The sequence below is a fragment of the Amblyomma mixtum genome, chromosome 10 (assembly GCF_055824585.1).
Source record: "Amblyomma mixtum isolate Tamu chromosome 10, ASM5582458v1, whole genome shotgun sequence".
Classification (NCBI taxonomy): Eukaryota; Metazoa; Arthropoda; class Arachnida; order Ixodida; family Ixodidae; genus Amblyomma; species Amblyomma mixtum.
Window position 1 is genome coordinate 156,804,243 of NC_143021.1, and position 15,569 is coordinate 156,819,811.

A 15,569-nucleotide genomic window follows, 5' to 3' on the forward strand; every position below is an offset into this window, starting at 1 on the left:
AGTGGCATTAGCCCCTCCACCGTAAAACGAAAGCGTCGAGTTGATGCGGAGCAAAGTATTTACAAATAAGTAGAAAAGCAAAAAAGGAAATGTCGACATTATAAGCACAGAGGAAAGTTGATAATTACTGTCGATAAGGACAGGAAACCGAAAAAAAGTTAAGAATATCATGCACAGAACGAGAGCGTCGATTAAAATACAGAGTGGGAAGCACTGCAGTCACGCGAGAGCTGCGATTTCAAGCCAGCCAAAGGAACAGTATCAGTTCGTAGCCGCCGATGGCCGCACTTTCATTAGGAACGACTTTAAAATTCGCGTTGCCGACGCGGCGGAACACTTTATACGGTCCTAATAGCGGAGCGCCCCACCGCGGTGCCTCAGTGGTTACTGCGCTCGGCTGCTGGCCCGAAAGACGCGGGTTCGATCCCGGCCGCGGCGGCTGAATTTCGATGGAGGCTAAATTCTAGAGACTCGTGTACTGTGCGACGTCAGTGCAGGTTAAAGAACCCGAGGTGGTCGAAATTTCCGGAGCCCTTCACTACGGCGCCCCTCATAGTCACTGTTGATTTGGGACGTTAAACCCCAATAAACCAAACCAAACCAAATAGCGGAGCAGCTGTGTTTCGCACAACCCTTTTTGGCTTACAGGGGCCCACACCCATTCGCGCTCAGTTGATAATAAGCGCTCAGTGGACTTCCCTAAGTCGGAGGTTGCAATATCGGGAGCCCGTGTATTCCTGCAGCTTCATGCGGAATCGAGCCAGCTGACGGGCTTGATGACTTTTACGGCGAAGCTGCCCGCATCTAGTGTGACGTCGTCATCAGCGCACACGAGAGCAGCACAGATAATCAGACCAATATTGGAAGCATAGTGGCAAAGGCCGGTGCTACAGAGGACCTTTCTGAAGCCATCCATTTCCATTATTGGGCCGAGTTCCTGTGCTGCTTGGGCAGATGCACCGGTTCCATGTCATCCGCCCTTCTGTAAAAATGTGGAACGGGGTAAAGCGCGCTGTTCCCTGAACTGCGGTTTTATTCGCGAAGGTAGCGTATGGGAGTTTTGGTGCTTTGTTGTGTGTTCCACATCCACGTGCATGGAAATCATATCTGCCAGCGACTTTTTGAGCCATTTTTTTTAAGGCCCAGTCATCCGTAGTTGGTCTCCTCCTCCTCCCTGTCTTGATGCCACCACCCGAACACTGTGCGACAACCATTTGAACCGAAATATTCATATCAAGATTCGTAAAGACGTGGTACTGGGGGTACATAGGTTACCGGTTGGAATCCCTGCCATGAGCTAGGCTCTAAATTAACCATTAAGTTTCAGCAGCATGAAACGCTGAACGGTATGAAGTCAACCGGAACATTTCGCGCCAAACGGTTGGCCCCCAAATTTTACACGAATGTGCGGACTAAGTGGCCGACTTTGACGCCTGCTAGGCGGATCTCTATACCGGGTTGACATAGGACTGTGCTTTGGTGCTTGGGCATCACGCTGCAGCGTGTGATTGTTTTTTCTATTATGTAACCGCCCGGTTACCATGGCAACCACTGGCTTACGGCTACGGTTCGCTTTATAACGCATAACACTGAGACCTACAACCCTAGAATAGCTTCATGCTCTAATAGAATATCGTTGGTATGAAGGCCGCTATCTTAAACTCTATCCGTGAAATCAGTATAACTGGTAGGCTCGAACTGCGACCAGTGGAGCCAACGCTCTAAAGCTGCTGTGGTTTAGCATTGTTTTGCGCTCAGTATTGCGCGATTGCGCAGTCTTATCCAGGCGGACACCGACACCACGTACCTGGAAGAGCTCCTTAGGCTGCACTGACTCAACGCACCTAGAGACTCCCAGTGGCCTCCTAGAGACTCCAAGCGATTTATCCAATGGAGAAGGCGTCGCGCAGAACGGGCGATGGCGTTCCGTGGACTCCCTGGCAGCGCTGCAGTACGGTGTCGCGTTCCATTCTTTAAAGGGGCTGCGAAACACTGCTTGGGGGGATACCGGCTATACATCAGGTGGATTCTTTATGTCACACAGATGCTGACTTAAAAAGAATTACAGGAATCGATGCACAGGAACGGGAGTTATTCCATGAAGAAATTTCAAAATACAAGCAAGCAAAACGCTGCCCTCAACTCGATTTTGGAGGGGCTTCCCACTCCTATTTCGTTCTCCCAATGACGACACCTGGCGCAACCAATCAAAACAGCCTGCCAGAGCACGTCGCGGAAGTTTGCACTCCATGGTTGCCTGCTCTCTGTAACTGGTTCTTGCTGAGACTGGAAGCGTCGTTTCCATGCCGGAGCCCCTGGTGGTGTATTTTTATATTACTTACTTCGCAGGGCTTTTATCTGAGACGAACAACTTGTTTTAGTTGTTCTAATATGAAACACCGACAGGTGACAAAATGTGTGTCTATTTATTCACAGAATTTGCAGTATATTTATTGTTTGTCCAATCATCAAGCTAGCGCCAGGTGATGCCATATCAGCTGATAAAGCCCGCTACTGTGTGGGGACACCATCAGAGCCATGAATTTGTTTTTGGGATGACATTAAAATATCAAAAAACGGAATATACGTGGTATTACCGAAGCTAATAGAACCATTGTAACTCACTGTATGCCATCAACAGGCAAAACAGTCAACTAATACTGTGTTTTTGGGCCCCTTGAAGGCGAAGCTTAAGCGCCCTCCAATATTTTCGTCGCCAATGCTAATTTAAACAATTCTGCAGAGTCCATATCTGCAGCAAAGTTGTCAGAGACAAAGCGTATTGCTCTATATTGCTTTTTTAAGCATGAAATGCTTTTAGCTCCCGTTGTCCGCAGTGTGGTGACGTCACGCCGAGTCCGAGAGCCAACATCCGGGCACTGAATTCCACTCATCCGGGCACTGAAACGAGAACTTCCGGGAACCGTACGAGATTTAACGAGACAAGACGAGAGCAAGAGGGTAGCTCCAGGGCGAGAAGGGCTTTTGGCTGAAAAACTGCTTCCGCGCCACCCCCAAGGATGGCGCTGCGGTCCCACACTCACGCATGTAAAAGACCGGCCGCGGATGGAGACCGGCCTTCAGATGCGCGGCATGTACATTCTTGTCAGGCCTGCGTCATATCGTGTCCGCGTACGCTTCTGCATCGTCCTGCATTCCAATACCACTACCGTCACAGCTGCTTGCTTAAGCCGAGCAATGGAGCCTGATGAAAGGAGAGGTAGGAAATGTCTTGCGGAAAGCGATCGCTTTGCAAGTGATACGCCACAGCAGAAGACTGCTCGCCCCTGCCGACAACGCCATGATTATGCGGCCGCTCCCGAAAGCTACAAGGCCGCCACGGTTCGCGGCTGCCTAACTAATCCCGCACTATTGCAGGCGTTCGCTTCGACGCAACGAAGAGTGTGGTGTGGTGTAATGTGGTGTGTTGAACACTAGACCCATTTCAAGATTTCGACTAGTACCATCTACAACTAATGTGTTATGCCCGTAAACATTTCATGCTTAATATACTCTCGGTTACGCGAGAGGCAGAGATTTTTTTTCCTTGCTGTATGTTTGACATTTCATTTTTGAATATTTCATTAATTGGCTTACTTCTGTTTGTTTATGTTTATGACCTTCCCAAGTTAACAGCTTTGTTTGCATTTCGTTTAGCCCTTTTCTTCATATTGTGTTGCCCAAAGAACAAGTGTTTTGAAATTATCATTTGCTATCTTCATTCTGTACACTGATGTTATTTGTATGCCCCTCCTGCTTGGGCCGTAAAGGCCTGCAGTATTGAATAAACAAAAAAATAAATAAATGCAAAGACCGCTAGCATAAAACATCGCAAGATCATGCTGGGGATTTGCCCTTCGGAATAGTGCACTCGCACTTAACAAAGCTATTGGTGTTTGGGCGCCTCTAATGATACATTGGTCAAAATAGGAGAAAGCGGGCCAGTGCCGTACATCGCGATAGTTTCTTAGGCAGAGAGAGAAAAAAAAACTACATTGCTATAGCATGTAGAGATTTAGGGCAGCTGGGATTGCTTCGCCCCCAGCTTTAAGTGTATCTGTATATAAATGTTTTCCACCACCACCATCAGGTGGGGGCGACTTGCTGAGCCCACGGAAGGAGTGCCAGTTGGCTGGTCTTGTCAGGCCTTCTGAGGACTTGGTTCCATCCCTCCTCGGATGGAGCTGGCAGTAATGTTTGTGTCGGCGGATTTCTCGACCAACCACAGAGGATTTACGCCTGGGTGTCCATTTCTCCCTGGTTACAATTTTCCCCGTCTGTGATGAGTGAAAGTCTAGAATGGCTAAGGATCGAGTGTCTGGAACCTGCGGAGCATGTTGACTCGCGGTCAATTTAAGTAGGGCTAGGGAGGCGGGAATTGACGTCTCGTCTACCTGTGGAGGCTGGTGATTTCTGCAAAGGTCTGGGGAGCCTCGGAAAAAGCGTCTGCGTTCGTGGGTGCGGCCGCCAGGTTGGTTAGCCCTCTGGCTAGTCCGTCGACGCCCTCGTTTCAAGAGATTCACGAGTGGGCAGGTACCCAGACAGATTTACCTCATGGTCGGGAGTGTATAGGATGCGTGCAGCTGGGTGGCAGACAAAACATCTCGTGTCCAATTAATCGTATCTGATGTCGTCTGAATGCCGAGCGGTGCTGTGGGCGATCGTTGCAAATTGCTTTTTGAGCAAAGGAAATGACGTAGTGTCTGTCTCACATATGTCGGCCCACACCCGAACCGCGCCGTAAGGGAAGGGATAAATGATGTAATGAAAAAAAGAAAGGAAGAAGAGATGCAGTAGTGGAAGTCTCCGGAATAATTTCGAACACCTGAGGACCTGGATACGCGGTCCCCATGCACTGACATTGCACAGCACACGGGCGCCTTTTGAGCTGCACCCCCCTGGATACGAGGCCGCCGCGGTATCTCTGATATTTGTTTTTCCCTGGGAGTCACACATGCCTCGTTCCAATTCATGGCATGGCCAGTGTCTTCAAGGTGTTCCGCTGAAGCATTTGAGCAACCATTGCCTTGGGAGGAGTCATTTTGGTGTGGCTTGAATTGTCTTTTGGACGTCCCCATTTCTCAGCATAATAGTTTCACGGCGTACATAGGTGAAAGAGAATTGTTCATCACATGAATAAGGCAGCGCTAAAATAACGCATCCAAAAGGAATAATCGCTCAGAAGCTTTTAGAAGACATTGACATATATACAATCGATCCCCTAATATCGAGGTCTAAGGGAATCGCAAAATAATTTCAGCTATGAATAATTCGGCATAAAAACATCGCGATAGATAAGCTTATTTGTAACCTAGCAGCATGAATACATTCTACGCACGCTAGTGACAAGCTTTTATAAGCATGCGCAGCCGCGGGTGCACTGGCTGCAGAGCGCTCGCTAGGCGTCGCTAGGAAAAAGCCTGTTTCGCATTGAAACTGCAGTGAACGGCTCTTTGGAACTGGCCAAAACCTATATTATATTGTCACAAATATTAGGTGCCACACAGTCGGGGACAGAAGAACTGCTCCAGGCTGCCGAGCGGTCGCAAGCAAGATGGCGATGTTCCTCTACTTCCTCCAATTCTGAGCTCTATCATTTCTCCCACCTCTACAGCATCGCCTTGATGCGGCCTGCTTTCGCAGTATGAAAAAGAGGTTAGAAGCGCAAGGTGAAACAGTTGTCACGACACAGAACCGGAAGCACTCAGATCCAAGTACAATCAGGAGGACGGCCGTCGAACGGCTTCGTACGAACGACGTGCACAACATCCGGACGTGGTGGTCTGCGCGTTGAGCGGGCTGGGGTTGCCGATGAAACTTTGTATGTCACGTCGATAATGCGGCTGAGAACACGGTAAGGACCTAAGCATCGCGCAGTAATTTTTCAGACAGCCCACGGTGAAGAAGAGGTGTCCAAACCCACACATGGTAGCCTGGCTCGAACGTATCAATTCGCCGTCTGAGATTGTAGTGGTCAGCGTCGACGTGCTCTTAATGGTGTATTCGCTGCTTGGCCAGTTGACGTGCTTCTTCTGCCCGCTGAATGAAAGCGGCGACGTCAAGATCAGGCCCTTGGTCACACTGATGGTCGACAGGCAACATGGGATCGAAAGAAGTAAAAATTACGAGGAACTTTAGCGGCTAAAGTGGTGAAAGGGGAAAGCCTGAGTGCTGTATTCTGCTGCGCAATTGATCACTGCACATTTTCTTGGTGCATTATTTAACTGCCAATTAATGACGCTTAAGCTTCGCCTTCAGGAGTGGAACGCGACAGCGTGTTGTAGCGCTGCCACAGAGTCCAAGGAACGCCACCACCCTTTCGGCGCCATGCGTTGCCCTTTGAACGCAACGCTTTTTGAGGAAAGGAAATGGGGCTGTAATTCTCTGTCATCTCGGTGGACACCTGAGCCGCACCGTACAGGAAGAGAGGAAGTATGAGTGAAAGAAGAAAGAGGGGCCGTAATGAAGAAAATGAAAATTGCATTTGAGGAAAGGAAGTTTCGCAGTAACTGTCTCAGATATTTCGGCTGACACCCATCAAAATTCGCGCGCGGTGGCGTCACGACAATTTGGACCAATCTGAAATGCGGACAAATACGCCTTGCTCGCAGATAAATTGGTTTTTGAGGTAAGGATATGTATCTGTCTGTCATATCTCGGTGGACACCTAAACCTCGCCGTAACGGGAATGGAGGAAGATGGGAGTGAACGAAGACACCGTATTCACTAGACGCATCTTTGTTCATTCCAGACCATCGAGCTGGCATGGCGGAGTGGTAGCGTGCTCGACTCGCACTCCGGAGACCGGGGGTCGATTCCCAAGCTCGGCCAATTTCTTACTCGGTTTTATTTATTTATCTGGTCTGACTGGAAAGGTTAATTAGACTAATTGGTTAAGTAAGCCATTGACAAACTCAGTCAAACTTACTTGGAGCATCACTATCCGATCCCTTTAATTGGTTGCATGGTTAGTAGACAAAGTAACATTGGCCCCGTTTGAAATTCGCGCACTGTGACGTCACGACCATTTCGACCAATTGAAAAGCGTGATATTTCTGTCGACAGCTCCTGCTTACAACGATGAGGCATTAAAGGCTTCCGCCTTATTAACTCGACGACCGAAGACAAGCTGGAAGGGTATGAGCCGCGTTGGCTCTTGCAGGGCCTTATTGAACGCGAATGATACGTATCGGAGAATTTGGTCGCACGTTTTATGCTCCACATCCACATACATCAAGAGAATGCCAGCCAAGGTTCTGTTATGGCGCTCCACCAAGTCAGTTGTCTGTGGGTGGTACGCCGTAGTACGCCTATGGCTGGTGTGGGGTAGATCTAAGACTGCCTTAGTCAAGCGGGCCGTAAAAGCAGCTCCGCGATCAGGAATTATAACCGCTGGGGCACCATGGCACAGCACGATGTTGCAACAAAAAACTTGGCTGCTTCGAAAGCAGCTCCATTCACAAGGGCCGTTGTCGCAGCGTACCGCGTCGATAATCTGTCGCGACAGCAATCCAACGTTTTCCAGTGGGTGACTGCGGGAATGGGCCGATTACGTATATTCCTACTTGTTGGAAACGCGTTTTCGGAGATGCTAAGGGGTGAAGAAATCCGGTGGCTTTGAAGGGTGGCGACTTACGGCCCAGTTACGACAGGTTTTGACGCATGACCTCACTGGTGGAAGTAATCTGTAAAAGTAGTACCTCTGCCCAATCCTTGCTAAGGCAATACTGACTCCCATGTGGCCGGCAGATGGTTCGTCGTGGCAAGCGCTCAAGATATCGGGTCGCAGCTGTGACGGCACTACGAGTAGAATTGTCACGGTGTTGCTCTCAAGGCTGCGCTTGAAGAGAACGCCGTTTTGTCGAGGGAATGAATGCAGCCCAAGAATGAAAACACGAAGAACGCGGGGACCATCGCAGCCTTCTAGGTACGCGATGAGCGGCGTACCTCTGCGTCCGCCCTTTGAAGCTGCGCCATATCGTTTTCGCTAACAGCACCAAAAAATGTAAAGTCTTCAATTATTTCCGGGGAAGCCAGGTCCACTGGCGCGCCTGATAAGCAATCCGCACAAAGCACCCAGAGAAGAGTCTTCTTCTCAGGCGCCAAGTCCGGATTGATTCTGACGGGCGGAAGGGCACGGAATGGTGGAGCCCGGTCTTGAAGAGCTCTCTCAAGGCGCACACTTGAGGCAACATAGCGAGTCATTCAGGAAGGCGACAGCCGTGCCCTTGCCGAGATGCTGCAACTTGTTGACAAATTTTGCAACGAGCCCATTACCTCAGGCGTCTTGTAGTTGGACGAGCCCGCGAGCGACGGCTACTCCATTCTTGAGCAGCAGAGGTACAGGGTCAGTCAAAAGTTCTAAGGCCACAGGGTTTGCTTTCCACTAGCATAGACGGGCCGTTGAGGTACCCTCGAAGCTCAAAATATCTACAGAGAATCGAAGAAGGATAGTTCAACCATCTGAGAACCTTGATCGCTTTATCGGAATCTTAAGTGCCAGGATACACTGATGAAAAGTGGACCACGTGGCCTGGGAACTTTTGACCAACTCTGTACGTTGCTAGCAGTGCTACAATCGTAGTCGTGGAAAAAAATCATTCCTCACGAGAACGAGGCCACTGGACCGGATGGCACCATTACGCCGTCGTCAACAAGTCGCAGAGCCTCATCATCATTAGCCTGAATATGCCCGCTGGTGGGCAAAGGCGTCTCCCAAGAATCTCCAATTAACTTGGTCCTTTCGCAGTTCCGGCCTCCGTATCCCCGCAAACTTAATTTCATCTGTCCACCTAACTTTATGCCGCCCTCTGCTGCGTTTTCCTTTTCTTGGAATGCACTCTGTTACCCTTAAGAACCAGAAGTTATCTTGCCTTCGTTTTTGATGCCCTGCCCAAGCCCATTTCTTCCTCTTAATTTCGACTAGGATGTCATTAACCCTGGTTTGTATCTTCACCCACTCCGTTCGCTTCCGACCTCTTAACGTGCACCTGTCATTTTTCTTCCCATAGTTCGCTGTGTAGTGCTTAAGCTTAAACCTCTTTGTTAGTCTCCACGTTTGTGCCCCACAGGTGAGTGCTGGTAAGCTGTAAGCTCTTATAAACTTTAAGCTCTTGTAAGCTCGGTAAGCTCTTGTAAACTTTTCGCTTCAGGGATATTGAAAAACTGCCATTCATGATCTCAGAGAACCTGCCATATGCGCTGCACCCCATTCTTATTCTTCGAATTACTTCTCTCTCATGGTCGCCATCAGTGGTCACAACCTGCCCTAAGTCGGCATATTCTCTTACTACTTCCAGCGCAGCGCCATAAACTGCGAACTGCTGTTCTCTTGCTAGACTGTTGAATATTGCTTTGGTTTTCTGCACCTTGATTTTTATCCCCGCCGTTCTGCTTGACTAATTCAATGATCATGCTTTGCAGCTCATGTCCTGAGTGACTTAGCAAGGCAATGTCGCAAGCAAATCGCAAATTACTTAGGTAATCTCCATTAACTCTTATCCCCAAATGTTCCCGCTTCAGGCCCCGGAATACCTCCTGTAAACAGGCGGTGAATACCATTGTCAAGATTGTGTCTTCCGGCCGCACACCTTTCCTTATTGCAGTTTTATTGCTGACTTTATGCTGGACTATGGTATCTGAGCAGTGGTTATAAATATCTTGCAATATTTTCACATAACACTCTTCTGCACCCTGATTCCGCAATGCCTACATGGCAGCTGAGGATTTCACTGAGTAAAATGCTATCTCGTAATCAATGAAGACTATATATAGAGGTTGCTTATATTCTGCGCATTTCTCTGTCACCCGATTGATACCGTGAATATGGCCTATTGTCGAGTATCCTTTACGAAAGCCTGCCTGAACCTTTGGGTGTGTGAAGTCTAAGGTTGTCCTGACTCAGCAAATACCTTGTAGGCAAAGGACAGTAGGCTAATCGCTCTGTAGTTCTTAGTTCTTCAAGTCCTTGACGTCTCCTTTCTTATGAATTAAGATAATGTTAGAGTTCTTCCAAACTCCTAGTACGATAGAGGTGACAAAGCATTGCGTATACAGGATGGCTATATTTTCTCGCACAATCTCTCCTCCGTCTTTCAACAAATGTGCTGTTACATGATACTCATCACCTGCTTACCTCCTTTCCATTGGTCCTAAGGCTTTCTTTACTTCTTCCTTCGTTACCCTTAAGGACGAGCGGTTATCTTGCTTTCGCATTACATGCCCTGCCCAAGCCCATTTCTTCCTCTCGATTTCGACTAGGATGTCATTACCACGTGTGATCCGGGGCCCACTCTGCTCGCTTCATGGCTTTCAAAGCTGCACAAATCATTTATCCTTCCGTAGCTCGCTGCATTGTCCCTAACTTAAGGTGAACCCTCTTTATTAGCCTCCACGCTTCTGCCCCATAAGTGAGTACCAGTAACATACCGCTGCTCTATACTTTTCTCTTGAGGGATATTGGTAACCTGCATTCATCACCTCAAAGAACCTGCCATATGCGCCCACCTCGCGGTTCCCTTGCGAGGCTGTTTCACATTACTTTGGTTTTCTGAATGTTAATTTTTATACCCAATGTTCTGCGCTTCCTAACTCATTGCTCCTGCTTTCCAGCTCATCTCCTGGGTTACTTAGCAAGGAAATGTCATGAGCGAATCGCAAACTTTTTAGGTATTCTCCATTAACACTTATCCCAAAATGTTCCCAATCCAGGCCTCGGAACACGTCCTTGTAATAGACAGTCAACAGCATTGGTGGGATCGTGTGTCCCTGCCTGACACCCTTTCTTACTGCAATTTTATTGCTGACTTTATTGCTGACTTCACTCATTAGAGATATCTTCCAGCATTTTCGCATAAAACTCTTCTACACCCTGATTCCCCAGTGCCTGGATTACAGCTGAGGTTTCCACGGAGCCAAATGCTTTCTCGTAACCAATAAACGCTATACATAGGGGTTGGTGATATTCTGCGCATTCCTCTATCATCTGATCGATATTGTGAATATGGTCTATTATCGAGTATCTGTTACGAAAGCCTGCCTGATCATTTGGTTGATTGAAATCTCAGGTTGCCGTAATTATATTTGCCATTAACTTAGTAAATACCTTGCAGATGCCCTTCCGCCATAAAAATTCACTATGTCATCAGTGGATACCTCCTAGGCGACAGGCAATGAGCTGATCAGTCTACAGTTTTCCTAGGCGTGGCCGTCCTTTTCTTATTAATTAAGATATAGTTAGCTTTCTTCGTATTTTTGTTTTCGTTTATTTCTGACCTACATTGCGCAAATCAAGGAAAAGGAAGCAAAAGGTAGTTTCGCACCTGACAATGGCCTGCTCTTCCTATACAATGAAACCTACTTAAACACTAAAACACACTATCGCGCTGATTAGGACTAATACATTGTAGGTAGCATAGGAAGCATAGGTATGCTCCAGGTCGTAGGGCATTGAGTCTACAGTGTGGCTAGTTTTTCTCGCCCAACCTACCTTCCGTTCTTCAAGACATCGGCGGTTATTTAATCTTCACCAGCTGCTTGCATCTTTGCATTGCTCATACGACTTTCTTTACTTCGTCTTTACTGGCCGAATGTCCCGTTGTTCTCCACTCCTGCAACTCTCATTAATGTTCTGATTATGTTGGTGACGGCTTAGATTTGTCTATAATTCTTCAGCTACATTAACTATCTTCTCTATATTTCTAAAGACATTGCCTTCTTTGTCTCTTAGCGCATAAATCTGGTATTTACCTATGCCTAGTTTTCTCTTCACTGCTTTCAGTTTACCTCCGTTCTTGAGAGCATGCTTTATTTCTCTATATTAAACTGCCTTATGTCGGCTACCTTGGGCTTATTTCTTAACTTTCATAGCTCTACCAGTTCTGTTCTGTCCATAGGGTTAGTCGTTTCAAACTCTGGAGTTTCTATATCACGCTTTTTTTTCTCCTGAGATAGCTTGTCGGTATGCTGTCCAACGGTCCTACCGCCTACTTCTCTTGCTAACTCCATAGCGATAACCATGACATTACTGCAGATTGCTTGAAGTTTAATATCGCCTTCGTATGATAGAGCGGAATATCTGTTGTGGAGCAACATTCTGGATCCCTCTACTTTCCTTCTTACCGCTAACTCGTTAATGGGCTTTCGCTTCATTGATTTCTTCTATTCTCTGTTCAGGTCAATTCTAATTCTAGACCTTACCATTCTGTGGTCGCTACAACGCACCTTTCCGAGTACAACCACATCCTCTACGATGCCAGGGTGAGCGCATAGTGTAAAATATATTTCATTTTTATTCGACCATAGCGCCTCTTCCGCATCCACTTCCTGTTCTTTCGTTTCAGGAAGAAGGCATTGATGATCAGTAAGAGTTGATTGTTCCCTCTATGGCTGCTCCAGTTGAAATCTCTCTTAAGATCTCGTAGAGGGAAATTGGGTTGATGATAACTGTTGAAGGATTCTTGACGTCTTGCAGATTCGAATTGCTCAATCCCATTGCAAGAGGACACTTCTTGAGAGGTTAACTTTTTATAACAATTAAAAGCACAATGGAAGATACAAGCAAGGAGAAAACATATTTACACTTGACTGACTTGACGTGACGAAACCAGCCCTCGGTCCTGCCGAAACAGTTGGTTTTAAACCCTATGTCCCCGCCCTCGGTGGGGGAGAATAACCAATCAGGTACTGTACAAACATCCACCAAATAACTTATTGGGGAAAGGAAAACATCACCAATCAGCAATTTGGAAAGGATAACACCACCAATCAATGATTGGGGAAAGATGGTAACTCGTCGCGACACCGTACACATATGTAAACTTTCTAACAACACGATTTCGGATAATTATGCTTTCCTGCTGCGAGCTTCGCGAACACTCACTTTCCCAACGTCCGGTTGCCCCAAGTTCAAAGAAAGCCACTTCAACCCACCTGTTGCGCATCGTCGCTCCTCTGCCTGCAGCTAGCGCGGCAATAACCTGTTGACCGACCGCGCTTCAAGCTGTCAAAGCACGCCGCTGCAGACATGGCACAAAAGCCACGCACTGTGACGCGGGTCCGCCTCGCCGCAAGCACGTGCACACAGGATGCGACCTAATGAATCTGTCCCTGTCGGGAGTTTGACCTTTCCCGTAAGGCCACATTCTCACAGCCGGTTTTTGGCTTGCTCCGTCGCCTCCGTCGCGTCGGCAGCCGACGGAGAGGGGCTGGTTTGGGATCGTTCGCCCCCCCCCCCCCCCCCCCCTCCAAATCGGGCGGCCGGTGCCGCCGGGTCCTGCTCTACGTTTCCGTCGAGCGGCGGCGACGGAGCCCGGCCCCATGAAGAGCCCGCCAGTCACAGCGCGAGCTCGCTTCACGTGACCCACCGCTTACTTGCTGCGACCAAGAGATGGCGCTGGCGAGCGTCCTCGGCGGCGGCAGCGATGCGCGGGTGCGCGGGCAGGGAGAACAAACAAAAAGCCTGCTCTTTTTTGTACTCTGCGTCGGGAGATGCACGCGTCTTGCGCCCCGAAAAGCGCCCGCTGTCGAGGAACAGAGAGCGGATGACATTTTTATTTTATATGGCAATATACGAGGTGTTCGAGCCAAAACGGGTCTCCGAATGAGCATTGTGTTTGCACTAGGCGTGGGATATAAGATAAATGATTTGTTTTTTTTTCGGGAGGGTAACGAAGAGGGGGACGAAAAGACTGTTGCCAGGTTTAAAGCGAAGTGAAGGGGATGGCTGATGCAAATGGGCACCATCCAGGTGAAGAAAGGAGAAAGGGGCGAGAGAGGTAACTGTGGAGATAACAAAAGGAGCAGAAAAAACAAAATTCCGTTTACCCGTTGCTAGCTTTTGAGGCCGTATTGTTTTTATTAGCCGTTTAAATTGTTTTGCTAGCTTAATTCTTGAATGGTTGTATAAAGACCAATCTCTCAAGCCACTGATAACAGAGTTCATTACCACCCTACATATGTTCAATTTCGTGCACATTGGCCTGAATACTGTGACTGCAGCACTCACTTCTGCAGCGGCTTTAAAAACAGCTTGCCATACTCATATCTATTTGTCTTGGTGCTCTACGCGTGGTGTTTCGCTGAAAAAAACTGGGGATTTGCGTAGGGTTAATAAACTAATTTCGAACTTTTTCCACCGCTTCCGAGATCGCGTCGTTTTTTTCCTGCGATAAGAGCCAAGCGAACCAAAGCGCAAGCAGACGACAGACGACTTTCACCGCTACTTCGGCATGTCGTTCGGACACCGCCGAGCAGCGGTTTTTTTTTTTCGCACGAAAAAAAAAGGCACTGACGTAGAGTCACGTGGGAGCAGCGAGCGCCCGCCCAAACTGGTTTGCCGGTGTCCGGCGCCTCTTTCGATTAGAACACAAATCTGTTCCGTTGCGGCCGCGGGTCCCGGCTCCGTCGCCGCCGCGCCGGAGAGGAGACCGGCTGTGAGAATCAGGCCTAATCCTGCGCTATCCGGCGCCCCCCGTATCCCGCTGGGTTGAGCCCACCCCCTTCTGTGCGGTTGTGCAGAGGGCCCAAGAAAGAACGTAATGGGTATTCCACTAACGCGAACCGGATGCGGCAAACGATGTACAGCACCGCGAACTTGACTGTAAGTTATTTCTATCAGTGAACTCTACTAATAACTTTTCCAGGCTATTCCTGGAGGCTATGCCACAGTAGCCTACCCCATAGTTTCTGGCCAGCTTCTTGCCAACCTTCGCACGGAAGTCACCCATTAGTACAGTGTGCTATGATTTTAAGCCGAAAGCCTTTAATGCCTCATACTGTCGTGACCAAGGAATGTTAGCAAATGTGGCCGCATTTAGGCGTCAGTACTTAAAAAGAAAACTTTTGCGGCTAGGAACCGAACCAGGGCATTTGATATTTCAAGTGGAGACGCTACCAATCCGCCACGAAGGCTCAGGGTTTGGGTATGAATAAAGGCGCATCTAGTGAATGCATGGGCATCCTAAATAAAATTAAAAAACCTAAAGAAGGAAAAGAGAAAACAAAGATAAAAATAAAGTAAAAATAAAAATAAAACAAAAGAAATTAAAAATAATATATGAGAACAAAAAAAAAACAAAGTGCGCCAGGAAACCGTTTCCCCTTGTAGCACTTTGGAGAGCGAAAGTGCCCCCTGCATATTTACTTTGTTCATTGCCGATGCCACGTCTTCATAGAATCTTCGAACATTCTGGTCATCATGGATCGATGTAAGGGCGTAGACCTGCACCACCTCCATCTTGTACCTCTCATTAAGCCTAATTGCGATAACTGCCATTCTCCCGTTAATACAGTTCAACTCCTCCATGTTGCCAGCAATATACTCATTGTTTAAAAATCCCACACCTAGTTCTCGTCTGTCGTCTGTCCGCTAATCCACGACTGCACAACACATGCCCGCCGCATAGTACTGTATACGACTAACTATTCCACACACACTATTCCGCTATGCAGACACACATTCTCACAACTGATCACACGTGGTGTTAAACTGCAACACACGCTCGTTGTTGAGCTCTGTTCGAGTGGCATATACAACACACAGTTGCTCAGTACATTCCGCATCATCGTCA